This window comes from Anoplophora glabripennis, unplaced genomic scaffold (genome assembly GCF_000390285.2).
Source record: "Anoplophora glabripennis isolate ALB-LARVAE unplaced genomic scaffold, Agla_2.0 scaffold1288, whole genome shotgun sequence".
Lineage (NCBI taxonomy): Eukaryota > Metazoa > Arthropoda > Insecta > Coleoptera > Cerambycidae > Anoplophora > Anoplophora glabripennis.
In genome coordinates, this window is record NW_019426056.1 from 24,703 (window position 1) to 34,991 (window position 10,289).

The following is a 10,289-nucleotide window of genomic DNA, read 5'->3' on the forward strand; positions in this document are numbered from 1 at the left end:
GGGAAGGTGTGTAAGTGTTAGTCGTGTGGGGATGCCCCCTCACGGGGGCGTACGTGTCTTTTGGTGTATTTGTCTGTCTGGTATATTGTTTGTCGGGGGTCGCAATTTTAAAGAAATGTATTCTAAAGTAATGCAAATAACTGATAAATAAGTAAAAACTTACCTGGGCATAACCCCGGCACAGGTGCTGTAACAAAGATGCCGACGGCGTCTATGCTTAAGCCGGGGATTAGGTCGGTGATTAAAAGGAAAGAAAGGGATTCTTTCCAGGTAGCCTTAATAAAGGCAGGTAGAATTTGCTCCTTGCACTACACTCTCACAAAACACGTGTGCTCTGGTCGGCTGCCCGCTAGGAACTGCGGGACTCGAAATTCGAACTCGAACGGATCCGTTGTAACACATGCATGTGAATGTGGATCCAGGATATATGTCAAAATTGACAAGGCGCGAAAACCGAAGTATTCTGTTTTCTTAACCTTACTTTTGTGGTTTTAAGTTTTAACAGGATATACTTCTTATTTACCTTACAGATTTTGCTTGTTAATTGTACAGAGTATAAAGAATTAGTTAATTGATTGTTGACAAAATATTAGAATCAACTTGTTGATAGTTAAAACAGCAATTTTTATTGCTACACTTAATTATTACTTGTGCACTTAGTCCTCACAACATGGAAGTTAACAAGTATTATTCTAATAGTAAAACTAAAAGAATCATTTTTTTTAATTATGTATGTCTGCTTTTGTAGAGATTGCAAATTGATTTGTAAAATTTGTCAAAAGGAGTTTTCAAGTATATCTACAAAAAATAGGCACATAAGGAAGTTTCACGATGAAGTAACGATAGAGAAGAAGAAAATCCAACGAATTCGGTGTCCATTGTGCCTCAAAGAAGAGAATATCACTTGCTATAATCAGTTGATAGAACATTTAAAACAACTTCATAAGGTAGAAATAATGGAATATGTTTTGAGTTTCAGGAATTTTAAAAACTTTGAAGCATGGAGAGCAGTAGACAATAGAGATGTGAATTATGCTTGTTATAGAAAATCTAAACACCCCAATGGTGATGAACATATATATTACAATTGTAATAGAAGTGATTCTAGAGGTAGTCGTTTGTATGAACATCTGAAGAACAATGTAATAATTACTTATATTTTTTTTAGGATTTACCAGTACCTGTCACAAAAGAAGCATGAAATTAGGTGGAAGCATTCGAATTCAAGGAATATGCCCTTCAAGAATTGTTGCGAAAATCCGACAAAATGGTATTTATTTGTTTCATTGTAAAAACATTTTTCAATAGGTACATTGTTCTGTAGGAATGGTTGAAGTAAAATTTGTTGAAACACACGTAGGACATGCGGATGATTTGAGGAGTAAACGTCTATCAAAAACTGAACAGGATACCCTTGTTGAAAAATTAACTGTAGGACCAACAAAAGAAAGAATGGTAACAAGAGGAGATCGGGCTTATTCCGGCAGTTCTTCGAGTTCCAAAGAAAGTGACGTCTTGCGTATTGATGAACCTACGACAAGCCAGATTCGGTATCAAAATGATTCAACACATGAAAACCGCCAGAATCAAAATTCCGATATACCAATAAATTTTGATGACAGACATGAGGTATCTATATAAAGTTTTTAGTTATGTAACCACCTCATAAATTTAAAATTTTAGATTGCTTTGGATGGGATTTGTAGATTTGGTAGATCTTTGGACGAAGAATCATTTGATAAATTTATGATGGAGTTTAATAAAATTAAAGATAGGTTTCAACGAAACAGAGATGTATGTAGAAAAAGGAAAGTCGAAGAACCATTGGATTATCCAAATAAAAAGTGAAGTATGTAGAAATTCTACAAGTACGATAACTGTTGCATATCATTATTTAAAAAACGTATATCTAAATTCCAGTTTGGCAACTTATTTCAGGTGACTAACTAATTGTTAAAGATCTCATAATGTTTGTTGTTTGAAATGGACACTGGTGGACAACGAAACCAAGACCAGGGGGAGCATAATCCCCGGTGAGTTATATATTTGTTTGTTTATCTGCAGGACAGTAATTTTAATGTTTGTTTTATATACTCTTATACTTCCTGGCAAATGACCGGGCGGCTGTTGAGACTACCGAGTGCTTTGTGATGACCTAAAGTAGTAAAATTAACATCACACCAATCCAATGGAGTTGGAATTGGAATGCAGCAAATTACATGGCATTAAATAGCGGTGATTCACACAGTCTCCGATCTAACAAGAAAGTCGGTCCCATTTAAATCAATGTGTTTGTTTTTGTGGAATCCCATTCCGATTCACACAAAATCGGTGTGTGAAACCAGGGTATAAGGAATAAAAAAAGGTAGAAAAGAATATAGATTTAGTGGAAAATCATTAGAATAACACGGAAAGCTGTAGGAAAGAAATACTTTATGACTGGGGGAAAGATAGATTTTTTGTTACACAAAGATTTTGTTTTTTTTTCAGAAAATTTGTACCAAATTTTATTATTTTGATTTAGTTGAAATATTTTTTTATATCTAATATTAAAAAAATTCAGAGTGAAAATAATTTTGTGCTAGCAAAAAATAGGTTTTCCAATAAATTCTAATTTTTTTACAAGCTTTTATTTAACTTCACATGTATCTTTGTATGTTCAGTTCAAATCTTGCAAGCCTTTCCACTTCCTTCAAACTTACGACTTTGAAATTTTGCATGCTTCTTCAGTTCTGATGACGATACACTAAAATGATAGAAATCTGATGCTGCAGCCAGGATTGTCTCGTCAACGGTAGCAGAGACGTTACTTGAAATGGACATATTGAGAAATATTTCAAACTAAAAGGTGCAAATAGATGAAAAGTAAAAAAATATATATTTTAAAAACAAACTTTTATTAAAATGCACTAGAAAGAAAAAATAAACCAAGGAATCAATAAAATGCATAATGTTGTGTAAACCCCACACCCACAAAAGGGTGATTGAATATGGCTGCTCTATAGAACTGTCAAGAGATGTAGGTACTATCGATAATCAGTATATTCATGTTCTTATGCGATTCAAAAGCTTGGAAAAATTGGAATTTTTATTTTAAGGGGTAAGTTAAGGAAATTACGTGACAAGCTTTTAACTCGCATAAGAACATAAACATACTGATTATAGACAGTACGTGTCTATTTATTATACTTTTGCTGATGACACTTCTATAGAGCAGCCATATTCAACCTTATTGTGGATTTAGACATTATGGATTTTGTGAACTATTTGCCTTATTTTTTTCTTTTTAGTGCATTTTAATGAAAGCTTGTTTTTAAAATATTTTTTTACTTTTAATTTACTAATATTTTATGTTATTTATGACAGGCACATAAATTAAGGGATATTAAAAGATCCCAAAATTTTGGGTGATTTCCAAAGAGCTGTAACTTGGAGGGAAATGGTTGTACAGAGAATCACAAATAAGGAAATTGAAGTTTCAGGTGTCTAGTTTTCAGATCTACAGTTTAAAACTTTTTAGTTTCAGCAGTTTTTGAATAATCATAAGGAAATCAACGGAAATAAAATTGTAAATTTTTGCTTTTTTAAAAAGGCCTATGGACTTCAAAAAATTCTTTTTTGTAATTTCATCATAAAGCACTTTTAAACAATTTAATTCTCTTCAATTTGAGATGTTCCGGAGCCTTGTACAATTATCTGTCACTGAGTTATCGTCGATCACGGCAAAAAAATCATCTTTGATTTTGGCAATCAATTACTCGGAAAATAATGGTCGTACAAAAAATCCAAGCAGGGTTTTGGAAACTGCAAAGTATTCTCTACAAGTCGTAATTATGGGCTTTTGATAAAAAAAAAATTTCAAAGTGAAAATGTTGGTTATAAAAAAGGTAAAAAATTGTAAAATTAGGGATATTTTAATAACTTGGCATAACTTTGCAAATAATTAATAAACTAAGGATATCGTTTGTAATTTATCAACCTCAAAGTGTTCTAAAGAAACCTTGATAATTTTAAAACGCTGCGATTTTTTTCCTAGTGCCCGGAATGTTGAAATTTGTCATTTTGCTGAAAATCAATGTAATAAGTAATTTTTCACTTGTTATTAATTTTTTTAAGTTAAAAATGTTTAGCAATAATCCATATTTTCTTCATCAAAAAACGTTCATGATTCTAAAAAAAAAAATGAAAAAATTTCAAAAATTATTTTTTTTAACATATCCACAAACGCCAAAAAAAAATTGGTTGATTTGATGTTGCAGATCACAATTTAATATCGGGTATTGCCGCCTTTGCTCCTGATCACTGATTTTAAACGGTCTCGCATATTAATGCACCACTGGATGTCTCGTGTAATTCCTTGTCAAGTTTGTCAATTAATGGTGATTTTGTAATTGCGGATAATCTGGTCATCATCGACGCCCGAGCATGTCCTAAATAAACATGCCCAATGGGGTTCAAGTCGGGACTCGTAGGTGGGTGGTTGAGAGTTACCACATTGTTGACGTGAATTAATACCAGAATTCAATTGTTAATCATTCCTATTATTGACTGCCGGAAGATATATCACCGAAATCCTTGAACCACACGTCCTGCCAATGAGTACAAGCATGAGGAATCGTTTCATTCTCATGCAGCAACAATGTCCCATTCCCCATTGGGCATAATTAGGACATGGTCGGCAGTCAATGACGACGAGATTATCCGCAATTACAAAATCACTATCAATTCCTAATTAATGAGGTTATCCAGGTTTCCCTCATTCCTGCACTGAATAGTGGTTAGGGCCTACCAACATAAGTCGTTCCTGGGCGCAAATACGGCCTGCTTAATAATAATATGCCACCTCCTCTCCCACAAGTCTCCGACTTCTGGGCTAATTCTCGTAGTTAGAATGAAGAGTAGAGATATTATTATTACAATTAATTGACACAGGCTCTTTTACAAGCTTGGCAAGGAATTACGTAACGAGACATCCGGTGGTGCATTAATATGCGAGACCGCTTAGAATCGGTGATCAGGAGCGGAGCAGCAATACCTGATATTAAATTGTGATTTGCAACGTCAAATCAACCAAATTTTTTTTTGACGTTTGTAAAGCTTGTGGATGTTAAAAATTTTGAAAAAAAAAATTTTTTTTTAGAGCTATGAACGTTTTTTGATGAAGAAAATATTGATTATTGCTAAAAAAACATTTGTAACTTATAAAAATTAATAAAAAGTGAAAAATTACTTATTACATTGATTTTCAGCAAAACGGCAAATTTAAACATTCCCGGCACTAGGAAAAAAAAATCACAGGGTTTTGAAATTATCAGGGTTTCTTTAGGACACTTTGAGGTTGAAAAGTTACAGTCGATATCCTTAGTTTCTTCATTATCTGCAAAGTTATGCCAAGTTATACAAATATCCCTAATTTTGCAATTTTTTACCTTTTCTCTAACCAGTATTTTCAGTTTCAATTTTTTTTTCATCAAAAACCTATAATTAGGACTTGTAGAGAATACTTTGCAGTTTCCAAAACTGTGCTTGGATTTTCTGTACTACCATTATTTCCCGAGTAATTTATTGCCAAAGTCAAAAATGATTTTTTTGCTTCGATTGATGATAACTCAGCGACAAATAATCATACAAAGCTCCGGAACCGCTCAAATTGAAGAGAATTAAATTATCTAAATGAGCTTTATGATGAAATTTTTTTCAAGTCCATAGGCCTTTTTAAAAAAGCAAAAATTTACAAAATTTTTTTTTCCGTTGATTTTCGTATGATTACTCAAAAACTGCTGATGTTAAAAAATTTTAAACTGCGGATCTTAAAACTAGACACCTGAAGCTTCAATTTCCTTTTTTTTATTCTTCAACCATTTCCCTCCAAGTTACAGCTCTGAAAATCACCCAAAATTTTGGGATTTTTTAATATCCCTTAATTTCTGTGTCTAGTATAGATTAATAATATGTGAAAATATTCGTAATATTAGTATAGCGGAACTGCAAATTCAACGTATGCACGTTACTAACATGATACAATTTATATAATGTAATAAACAGCAAACTACATTTATTATATAGAGTTGTATTAATAATATTGTCATATATGACAAATTAAACATGTAATTACTAATGTTTTTGGTTGATGATTCTTTTTTTTGTGATATAATTAATTTTATTATATAAAATATATTTGTTACGTACACCTTATTTCATTATTTTAACCTTAATACACTCCTGAACAAAATGAACGCACCAACATAATAAATCCCCCCATTGCATTTTTTAAAATAAATTACTGGGAAACTAAATGAAAAGCAACAAATTGCATTATTTAATTAGTTTGACAATATTATACGAAAAATGCCAATTTTACAATTTAATTATGTGCGAGCGTTATAACAAATTCCTCCCCAAAACATTATAGAGCCACCACCAAATGGAATCTTTGGAGATATTGCATTACGCAAATCTTTCTCCAGGTCTCCACCAAACTCGTTCCTGACCATCAGGAGATTTTAGGCTCACCCTAGTTTCATCTGAATAAACCTTGTTCCCAATTGTTTACAAACCAACAACGATGATCTCTGGCAAAGTGCAACCTGGCAACTCTATCCTGTCTGGTAAGCAGTGGTGCAATTGCTGGTTTTCTACTTGCCAGTCCAGCTTCTTTTAGCCTTCTTCTGACTGTTCAAGCAGAAACGCCCAACTAGTGATTGACCTGGTTGTTAAAGAAAACTGCCTAAGAAAACCCTTGTCCTGGTCTCCGGCAATAAGTTCCCGTTTCATTAAAACGTTTAATCACTGGACTTATTGTAGAATGGTTTACTACCAATAAATTGGCAACATAACGCTGAGAATATCCCTCATCATTTAATGTTAACGCTCCAACTGCCTCATGTTCCGTTAAATTCCTTGGATAATTCATTTTCAATCTTCAGTTTAACTCGTAAGTTAAAATCCAAAATACGCAAACAACGATAAACACGTTAACCAGAAAAAAATAATCTTGGTTCCGACAGATTTTATCGCAAGGTAATGATTAAGGGTACTGCTTAACTCAAAAACATCACTTTACATCAATTACATGTTACATAACAAATCGACATATTTTAAGATCCTCTACACCCTGTATATGAACTACAACCACTTTTTCCTGATTGGTGGGCACTATGCATATTTTAATGTACGCCGGCATTAGGGTGTCCCTTATTTTGCAAAAAAAAAAAATTTTTGCTAATTTTTTTGGGCTCATCCCCTAAAAATTTTCTGTTGGGTCAGATTTACTCAAAAATAAAATTTCATCTCAATAGGTCGATATTAACCCGTGCCGACTTGAGCGCGAAATTTGAATGTTAGGAATTATAGGTTTTGTAGTTTCAAGTAAGTGGAAAAGCTATTGATACATGTTTAATATCTAATTTTATATTACAGTTTAATACATTTTCATTCTTTAGACTGTATTACGGTTTTTACTATTCTTGTGGATACTTTCTTTTCAGTGTTTCTTTCCTGCAATCTGGATACAATGTATGATGTTCTTGAACACAACACAAGACAAATTGCTTCTGTTCCTCATCTACACTCAGCAGTCCATGAAAATCTTGCATTAATTTAACACCCCTTTCAGCACAGTCATTCACAGCTTTTAACTTCATAACTATCCTTTGAGCTTCTAAATATGCAGTGTTGCTTGACCATGTCGAAGGACATTCTTGAATGAAACTATTGTCCATTTTCAGGCAAGAGAATAGATCTCTGCTTTTGGTTGACACAAAGTCGTCTAGTGTTCTCACTGAAATGAAGTTAAGATTGAATTAGGAGATGTATATTAAGGAATTCAAAATTAAAGAATGGTAATTAGGATAAAATTAAACTTACCATATAATTGTCCATCCAATTCTCCATAAAGAGGAATATATCTCTTTTCCATGTGTAAATTCTCTCTTGCTAAATTTGCTACCATTTTGATTTTGATTTGTACGTCTACTTCATCATCAAATAGTGATAGGATAGACAATTCTTCTGATAAATACCACATATGGTGACTAAATTTCTCTAGAGCTGCTTTTGAAATTGTGGAATCTATCCTTTCATATGATTTTAGATCTTTTAAAAAGCAGAGATCTTGATAAGGAGCTCTTACAGCTACACTGCACTGAAGCCACGGTTTGATATAAACAGTTACAATGAACAAAGAGACATCTCTTAAGGCATTTTCATTTACACTGGATAGTCTAAGTTGTGATCTTAGCAGAAACATTTTTAAACTATAAATAGCTCTTGCCATCCATCGAGCTTGATGCATAGCCCCAGGAGGGCGTATTTTTAGTTTTTTTGTAGAATGTCCTTCCAAAAACATTAGAGAGAGTTCTATAAGTTCACGATAATCACCTCTCAGTGTTGGTTTATCTAATTCACTTTCATAAAAGTCTAACATTTCTTTAATTTCCGGTTCATTAAAAAACATTTCCACATTCTCTTTGCCACTTTGAAAATTATTGGGATTAACACTTTTCCAGCTTTCCCTAAAATGTTTAAAAAGTGGTATGTCAGGACTGCTTGTTACATCACGTACTTTACATTCAAATACACATCGTAAAATAAGTTCATATATGTGGTGACGGCACGGAAAAAACAATAATTCCCTGTCCAATTTTTGCTCAAGTAAGACACATGCTCCATTAAAACGTCCAGTGTTTGAAGCAGTTGTGTCACAGCAGAGAATTTGTACACTGTCTGCTATACCCCAATACATTAATGCATTCCAAACAGCGTTCGCTTGCTCTTTACCAGAAGAATTCTGTAATTTTGGAATCCCGATGAGCTGCTCCCTGTCCCCACATGTAACAACAATTGGAAGTCTTTCTTCTTTTGGATCCCTGACATTTAATGCAGGCAACAGTTTACCATCCCAATGAACAGTAAGAATTGCAGGTATATCATTCTCGAAAGCAGATTTAATTGTGTCATATCGTTCTCTTCTCTTCCTTTGTCTGATTCGATGAATAGAAGATTTATTAATAGAAAGTTGTTCGGTATTGTGGCCAAGTGCCTCTGCTGTCGCCTGAAGGATGTAAACAGAATCTCTTACACTCAGCTGGCATCTATCCAAAGCAGCCACTAATTTAGGTGTAATAAAATCTTTCGTACCACGGCTAGCAGCATTTTGCATTGATGTAATTGTACTCTCCGAAGTCTCTCCGAAAAATTCTTCTTCTGAACTTGGAAGTGTGTTATTTGAATCTTCAGATGATGAAGAAGGAGGTACAGCAGTAGATGTAGACGCTGCACACTGTTGTTTCTCTTTCCTTTTCTCTTCTTCCAATTGTCTTTGCCTTGTCCTTTTTTCTTGATCTGCGAGTTTTTGGTCTATTCCTGCAAGGTAGCCTTTACGTCCTGGCTCTCTCTGCCTAAGTAAAAACATCCTGTCTTCTTCCAACTTCATCATTTTTAGAGCATTCGCATGTGCAATATCAAATAGATTGTCCAAATTATTTCTAAACTCCTGTTCACGATGCTTAAAAATATCTTCACACTTGTTTGCGTTTTTTTGCAATTTTCTCCACTCCGAATACAAGTTAATAAGTTTTTGTGAACAATGCTGATTAGCTCTTGTTGGAATTCTTGCTTTTTCCCAAAATATCATGCACTCGCGAACCACAAGATTAGCACTTACATTGAGAGTTAATTTTACCTCCCGCATATTATAAAATAAAACTTCAAGCACTTGTCTATTTGATGGTAATTTGTGTCCAGTTATTTGGTGTTTTATATCTCCTATTAAAAACACGCGCTCCCTGGCACTGCGTAATTGATGTGACATTATGTTAGTTTTACGACCCGAAAACACGTGTGACACGATGGATAACAAATAAAGAACTGACTGTAATGCACATACTGATAGGCTCAGGCCTTACTCAGCGCTGGGTGACAAGTGCGGACTTCATGCGACTTCGCGCTCAAGTCGGCACGGGTTAGAATGCTTCGATCTCAACAAAATTTTATATAGGCATGTTTTAGAGTCATTCGAACAAAATTGGAGGGTGAGCATTTAAAATTTTCGAGGTCGGAAAATAAGGGACACCCTAGCCGGCACATTTGATCTACTCGGAGGAAAACTGAGGATTGGATTTGTATAATTTTAGAAACTACTAGAGGAATCAGTGGCCCGTATTACAAGACTAAAAATTAAAACAGTTAATCAGGAAAAAAATTTTTATTTATATATTAACAACCCTTAGCAGAAAAACATTTTTTTCTTACTTCAAATAAAATTTCTACATTTAAGGAATCCTATATAC